The sequence below is a fragment of the Capra hircus genome, chromosome 3, assembly GCF_001704415.2.
Source record: "Capra hircus breed San Clemente chromosome 3, ASM170441v1, whole genome shotgun sequence".
NCBI classification, from domain to species: Eukaryota; Metazoa; Chordata; class Mammalia; order Artiodactyla; family Bovidae; genus Capra; species Capra hircus.
Genome location: NC_030810.1, coordinates 109322016 through 109330155, shown reverse-complemented (window position 1 = coordinate 109330155; position 8140 = coordinate 109322016). Strand labels below are relative to the sequence as shown.

General features: G+C 45.1%; 1 non-coding gene across 1 annotated transcript; it reads left to right on the top strand.

Moving 5' to 3' along the window:
• TRNAR-UCU lies at positions 2106-2179 on the top strand. The gene has a single exon. It is a non-coding gene; the product is annotated as a tRNA-Arg (tRNA).

Genomic DNA, 8140 nt, shown 5'->3' with positions numbered 1-8140 from the left:
TCTCTCATCGATGTATGCCCTAGCCCCAAGTGCGAACATTTCAAACGGTGACTGAAGGTCTGGAGGGAGCTGGAGAACTGGGGCTGTTCATTCATGTTGTAGAGAACACATGATCTGTTAAGGTAGTGAAGCTTTGGGCAAAACGTGGGACTGGTAGATTTCTTGGGTATGGGGCTCAGTCTCCCATAGACAGAGATATCTCCCAGAGCAGAGAACAGTGACTGGGTCTGGTGGGAAGTATCCCGATAAGCTGGGCTTTCCCTTTCCTCGTGCCTGTGGGGCTCATGGCTGGCCTGAGCATCGAGCTTCCCTTTACAAGCACGTGGGCCTCCTGATGAGTTCCCTGACTAGCACCTTGTTCCTGGCAACTCAGAGCAGTACAGCCTCTGGCCAGCACCAAGTTCTACGTGTCAGATTCTTGGCGTTGTCTAGGGTAAACGTGTGAAGAATGGTGCAGTCTGTGCCTCCTTGCTTTAGGTCCGTAATATGCATAAGCAGTTTTACTTTTCTGAGCTCCTCTCTGTAGGCCCAGATGAAAGGCAAGCTTGATTGGAGTGGCTGCTTTTCCCCAGGTGGTAGACTCTTCCCTTTGCATCCCAGGCTGACTGAATCACCTTGTTCCCTGTTGCTCCCTGATCCCATCATTGGGGCTAGAGGAACGGATAGGGAAGTATGAGCTATTACCCTAGGATACAGTCTTAGAGCTAGAAGGGCCCTTTAAGACCTTCTGATTGAAGCCCTTCATATTGTCATGCTGTTCTTCACTTGGCCGTCACCTGTATCTTGAGCTGTAATTGGAGGCAGGGGGCAGTGACCAGAGCGGTAGCCCTAGAAGTGCACACTGAGGTGGGGGAGAAGGGCATTCTGAGCCAGCACTTTACTCGAGTTGTAACCTTTTCAGTGGGAATGGGGTCATGAACACTGAATCACAGTATTTCGATCAGTGTACTGTCATTGGGAACACAGAGACCAGTTGTCCCCTGATGTGTCTGGGAATCAAACAGGGTAAAATGAGCTGAAGGTGAGGTTGGAAGGACTTAGATTCGATTTTCAGAAGGACTGGCATAGTGGAAACAGTGATTGTGGCATTGTTTTCTCTAGGAGGCTTTTAAAAATAGGAACTGTTTTATTTGATCTGGGGTAGGTATGGAAGTCTTTATGTAAGGTTATGGAGTGGTGGACAGTTTGATTGTCTAAGGTCACCTCTAGCAAGCCCAAGCAGCTGAGAAATTCTCAATCTTTAAATAAGACAGTCCTGGAGGAAAGAAAGGCGGACTTGGAGCTGTAAAGGTGGGGGAGGGGAGGCAGGTATTCGTGGAGGGTTGCTTGAAGACCATCTGTGTTTCATTACAGAGCTGCCGCACTCACCCTCCCCCCTGTGTGCCCTTCTTCCCACCTTCCCTCTCTGTCTGTCTCTGTCTCTCAAACACACAGACCACTGCTCCGTCTCCACTCCCATCCTTAATTCTAGAGAGGATGCTGAAGGAACATCGTATCAGACTCCCGTTCCCTCTTCCCAGGCTCCATAGATACAGCTCTCAAAGCTGAGGGCTGTACCGTCTTCTGGAGCCCAGTTTCCCTGCTAGTCTTTGCTGCCGTTCACACTGTTTCTTTACGGAGGCAGCTTCTTTGTCTCGGGATCGAGGGTTTTCCTGAATCTCCCAGCTTTGCCCAGCCCCTGTCTGAGAATAGCTGGACTGGGATGAAACCACAGTGAGGGAGACGGGTGGAGGTAGAGCAGGCTTCGGGTTTCTCTCCTGGACTGGGTGCACTCTGCTTAATTAGCATGAGAATAGAAAGACGTTCTCCCTACCTCCCTTAGGGATGGGGAGGAACGAAGAGCAAAGACTCACGCTCTGTCCTACTCCATCAGAGATTCTGGGACTGGGGAAATGACCGCTTTCACATTCCTCCGATCCTCTGCGGACCCCAGGACCCACGGTACTGAGAAAAGCTTTGATGGAGCCGGCTGGTGGATCTCCACTCCAGATTTTCCAGCTGTCCCTGTCCCCCCACCGCTCAGAGAGCAGGATGCTGAGATGGCTCGGTGATGCAGAAGGTATGTGCTTTTTCAGTTCTGGTGCTGATGCTGTGTGTGTGGTGAGGTCTCTGTGGCGCAATGGACGAGCGCGCTGGACTTCTAATCCAGAGGTTCCGGGTTCGAGTCCCGGCAGAGATGGTCACCTGGCAGGTACCTCTTTTATTTTGTATGCTGTCATGCTAGGTTGATGGTTATATTTATTCCTCCCTGGGGGCTCTGGGAAGAGAAAGAAAACCCCTTTCCTTGGGAATGCTGGACCTCCCCTCATTTTCGTCTCCTCCCTCTTTGTTCTTTCCCTGTTCCTCCCTTATTAATTTTCTATTGTCTAGCGAAGGCTCAGATGCCTGCTACATCTCTCTGCTTAGCCTGACACAGCCTTTGAATCCTTTCTTCGCAGAAAAATCACTGGCAAAGAGTGACCAGGATGCCTGGCCATAGGTTTTGAAACCACTATGGCTCCATTCCTTTACCTCTGAGCACGTGAAAAGGCAGATCATCCCATATGCTGATAAGGAAAAGTCCAGTTGTCCTCGAAGGTAACACTCACCTTGACCAAGATGGGTCAGGAGGTGGATGGGGTCCTGTAGAAGGTGAGGACCTGTGCTGTCTTTGTCGGCTATCCTTTTGTATTCCAAAGGATAGGCTTTTTTGTGTGTGTGCTAGAGCTCATCACTCACTTCCTCATCTACAAGGTGAGATGTAATCATTGTTCTTCGTCTCAGTGGAATAAACTACACAGCAGCACGCTAATTATCAGCAGGAGACGAACTTGTCCCCAGAAAGTCAAGGTCTTCTACTTCAGTGGTCTTGACTGAAAAGTTCGCAGCCTTTCCTACTTGCCGGACAGGTTTTGAGGTTGGTATCAGAATGTTCTTTTCATAATTCTTGGTTTCCAGCAAGCAGTTTTCTCACCAACTCTCTCATCCTGCATGCACTTCAGCTCTCTTTCCCTGTTTCATCTAATGGGCCGTATTCAGGAAGATTGGGAGCTTGGTCGAATTGGTTTTCTATTTTGGGCTGGTCTGGCTCTCTCCATTTCATATCGCAGCCTCTAGTCTGTTAGCTAGAGGGAACTGCCTGAGCTGGGAACTGACCTCCACCTCAGGTGAACTCAGGAAACTTGAGGAGACTCACCTCTCCTCCTGACTGCTGGGGAGTCAGCATGTCTCCAACCCAGGGCTCTGGACGGGTGACCAGAGGACACAGCCAGCTGTCACTTGTGCTCTGAAGAAGCTGGGGTGGGGTGAGATAGGAGAATCCAATCCATGCTAAGAAGTGGGGAATTGATACGGCAGACAGGAGGACTCTGGAAGGAGACTGATTTTTTTTTTTTTTTTTTTTTAGCTTGGGGACTTGTGTGTGTTTGCAGCAAGCTGAAACTCCTGAAATTCTTTGGAAGTTAGTCTGGTACTTTTAAAGGGACTTAGGAATCTTGCAATAAGAACCAACACAGCTTTACCTTCCTGAGTTACTGTGATGGAACACCAGTTCTGATATTAACTCTTTCCTGACAGTCCGATGGATATGGCCTTTGGACCTGAAATCCCTGTACAGCCCTTCTGGAGCCTTTTATTTTTAACTCAGTTTATCCTAGATCTTTTTGCTTTAAGGTCAGGCCTGAAAGGAAAAATTGGTCTGTGTGTGTGGATGGGGGTTTGGGGGGTTGTAGGGAAGGAGTTTACAAAAGAGGCATTTCAGAGTTTTCAGCCATAATCCAGAATACTACCTACATCTTTCTAGTCCACTCCTCCTCTGTATCATTCTATTATAATGGTGCTGCTGAGTGCCAGCAGTTTCTAGCACTGTGAAAGTTTGGGACCAGGGTATACAGTCATCATGGCTCACTCTAAGCTTTTCTCGATTCTGGAAGCTCTCTATGAATGTATTCTTTATGAAATGTAGTCTTCATGAAATTGTGGGAGCTGGGATGGGATGTGTGCCCAAGTAGGCAGTGAATTGAGATTCGTTCAAGTGCTTTATCAGGGTGCAATGTAGCCAGCTCCTCAGGTCAAGTTCTATATCAGTGAGAATTTAACTCCACAGATAATCCCCCAAACCTGATTGTAGCTAGACAATGGTTTCCATTTTCTAACTTGGAATCAGGAGATACTGGTTTAAGTTGCAGCTTTGCCAAGTTTTCAAGCCTCTCTGATCTTTAACTTGCTTATTTATTAAAACAAAATTGTACTGTCCATCTTCCAAATGTGAAAATGAATGATAAAGTCCATTGTACAGCTCTATATAGCTCTGTAGAGCTGTGTACAAGTATATAGGTTTTGTTAGTTTGAAGGTTGCTTTTGTCTCACTCCTCAACATGAAGAAAAGGTGCCTGGCCAGACAGTAGGGGAATGAAAGGCCCTGAATGATCAGCCGCTGCCTGGAACCTCCAGGTGGCTGTATGCCACCAGCTGGGGCTGGTACTAACCTGTGCTACCCTAACAAAGAGGATGGAATGGGCTTTCTAGCTGGTGGAGTCCTTCAGAGGGCAGATGGCCCCTGTGTGCCTTATGTAGGTGACTTCATCTCAGCCAGGTAGGTAGAGGTCCCTGCTGGCTACACCACTAAAGGGAGCTAAAAGCTTCCACTTATTTAGGCATCACCCAGCTTTTAGCTCTCTCAGTCTCTGAGGCGTGATGTTTTGGGAACTAGTAGAAAAACGTCATCAGGACCAGTGGCAAGATTTTCCAAACTAGTAAAAGTTCTTATATACGTGCTAGCAACATTTTTCTTAACACAAGAGGGAGAATTTTTAATTTGTGAATATCATAAGTATTACATTTTAAAGATACTCAATATAAAATAGAAATGGATAGATTAAAAAAAGATAAAGTCACTTCACTGTAGGACTCAAATGGTTCACAGGTGCTGAAAATGACCATTAATCACAAACTGTGCAGATAGGATATGTCTTATTTATTATTGTGTTCTCACCGCTTGAAATATGGTCAGCATTTGATGGATATGTTTGAAAGAGTTAATGCTGACTGAGATTGGCTGTAAATTATGTAGATAAAAAAGAGAAAGAGCTACAGCTCCTAGGGATCAGGAACACAGGCAATGTCTTCTTGCATTAATTCATCCACTTTACAAATATTTATCAAGCACCCACTTTATGCCCCTTTCCAGGCACAGGGATCCAAAACAGCATTTCCCACTTCCCTCATGGAGTGCATATTTCTGTGACAGAGACAAGGAATAGGTAGGTAAATAATATTACGGTAGAATTGCAGGTAGAGATACCTGCCGGAGGAATCGATGATAAAAGAGTGATGTGAAGCCTGATGGTCCCGGAAGACTTTCCCAGGAGGTGGCATGTGAGTGGAGAGGAAATGAAGCAAGAGAGCTTGATGAAATCCAGATGATGGGCGTTCCAAACAGAGAAACAGCAAGAGCAGAGAGCCTGGGGTGGGCATGGGCTTGGTGACGTGGAGGGAAAGCACAAGGGTTAGTGTGGCTGGAGCGGAGACAGTGATGAACAGAATCAAGCTCAGAGATTAATATGGGACATGTTGGAACTTCCCTAGCAGTGCAGAGGTTAAGATTCCATGCTTCTAATAAAGGGGCATGGGCTCAGTCCCTGATTGGGGAACTAAGATCCCACATGCCATGGTAGTGTGGTTAAAAAAAAAAAAAATACGGGGCACGTCATACAGCATAATGTACTCAACCCCATCACAGCCAACTCTGCCTTGTGTCTTAAGTCTAGCATCTCCTCACTTTTCCTTTACTATCCTGAAATGAAGTTTATAGGTAATACAACTTATAAGTATAATTAAAACAAATCAATAAAATTCCTTTTTTTGAAATATAAGGAAATATAATAAATGCTATGTATTTTAATACATAAATACCACAGTAGCAGTCTTATACCTATATGAAGAAACACCTCCAATGCAGTAACTATAGATGCTGATATCCAAAAAAAGTGCAGGTGTGTTATAAATATCACAAAGAATATCAATCATCAGCAGTGTTGTGATTTTCCAAACTGGTCCACACTTGTTGATAAATTTATGATCAAAATAAATTAAATATTCTTGCAAAGCATGCACCATTGTGCATTCCTGAATATTTTAGGAAATTTTAAACTATGCAGAAAATTGTATTTATATGGAAAAGTGAGATAGACTTTAGGTCCAGATACCAGCAACTAACCTTTCAGTAGGTCATTCAAAAGAAGTGCACCAAGTGGGGCAGGTCTTCTTTGTGTGAGATTCATCTACATATTGCAGGACACACGAACTCCAGGTCCCCTTCCTCTCTGTAGCTAGCAGTGGTCTGCAATTATTACAGAAATAAAGCAAAAAAAAAAAATACTCCACCAAATTTTCAAATCACTACCTCAGGGCTATTGCAGACCAAGTGGTAAGTAAGTCTTGTAGAGCAAGCTTTCCTTCATGCTAGTGAAAAGTCATTGGTGGGTTTGAGCAGAGGAGTGGTGGAATCTGATTTATTTGTTAAAGGGTTAATTTTGACTGTTGGTAAAGAATAGCCTGTGTTGGGGAGAAGGGAGCGTTTTCTGGTCTGCTGGACACAACACCTTTTAGAAGCAGCTGGGTGTGGCACTGTGGTTCCCAAGTGACACCACTAGAAATGGAGGGTTTTATAACAGTGTCTCCCTACAAAAGTGATCTGTCATTTCTGGAGAGCTAGCCTGGCACGGATCAGTTATATTTTGTCTAGGAACTAGTTAGTTTATTGTCTTTGCAATGATTCCACTTACTAGCAAAACTGTTCATTTTCGTTTGCATTTAAAAGCCATAGGAAATGGAACCTACTCTCCTAAACATGATTTCAGTGTTTATGTCTTTTTTCAGTTCCTATGAATTGTAATGGAACAGAACGTCTTTAAACTTCTTTGTGTCCTCCTTGGAAGATGTATCTTTTTGCTTCTGTAATGTAATGTTGTCCTATGATGGTTCTACTGAGAGAATGGACGGTGGGCGAGGCACAGAGTCTTATGATACGAGAAGCTGGAAACGCAAGTATAGCGGAGGAAACAACTGTTTGGGGACGACACGGACCTGGGTCTGCATCAGCGGTCTTGCTGTCTACTTGTGTAACTTTGGGCATGCACTAGGTTTCTTGAGCCTTGGTTTCCTCTTCTAGAAGAGCCAACTAATATCTAGAATTAAATAAGGTAAAATGGAAAAGGGTCTGGATAGGTAGATCCATCATAGGTGCAGAAACAAACACTAGCTTCCCTTGTTTACAGATGGTTTGTCCAACCAGCCTTCTTCAGATTGAGCGTTTCAAGCTAGCTTCTTGGAGATTGTGTGTGAGGCTCTGGGGGACTTAGCCATGGACCACATGTTTCAAGGTATGGCGATACCTTGAAAATGCTCAGGCATAGCGGAGTGCTAGAAGGAGCAAGAAATGCATGGTGCATCTTACAGAGGTCGCCACCAAGAGGACGGTCTCCTGTGCTCACTAGGAAGCGCTGGACTTCTCTCGGGCTCTGAGCATAGAAGCCTGCAGGAATCGTTAGTCCTGTTCTGGGAACAAGGTTTCACAGGCCCCATGGGGAGGGTCACGTGAAGTCTTTTCAACTAGGAGAAATGCTGGGCTTTAAAGCCAAGTATGAGCACCAGGGTGTCCAGAGAACAGACAGATTCCTGGGGAGCTGGGAGGAGATAGGGGCCCAGAGGTTGGCTGCTGTGTTTCTGGCCAGGGCACTTTCTGGGAGTTGCCTGCCATGGACCCAGCCCAGTCCTGAGTTTTGGAGGAGCATCATCTGGGAATTGCTAACAGCCCCTGATAATCTTCTTTTTGCTACATCTATAGTCCACTTTTGAGGAGGGTCATGGTGCCATCCAAAATAGCAGACAATTTAGCACCAATTATACCTATTTTGAAGGAATATGCAGCTTATTTTCTTTTTAATTACGTACAAACTTCCAACAGTACTTAAACATTATTTTTACTTAACTGTGCCCTTAATAGTGGAGGAGAGTGATTTTTTTACCCCCAGATGTCAGGAAGCAGAGACTAAAGTGGTTTTTGACAAGTACAATATTTCTTTGAAGTCTTATGCTTTATGCTATATTTTAGTACAGTTTGGGGGTTCTGCTTCATTATATCTGTATTTTTAGGTACATA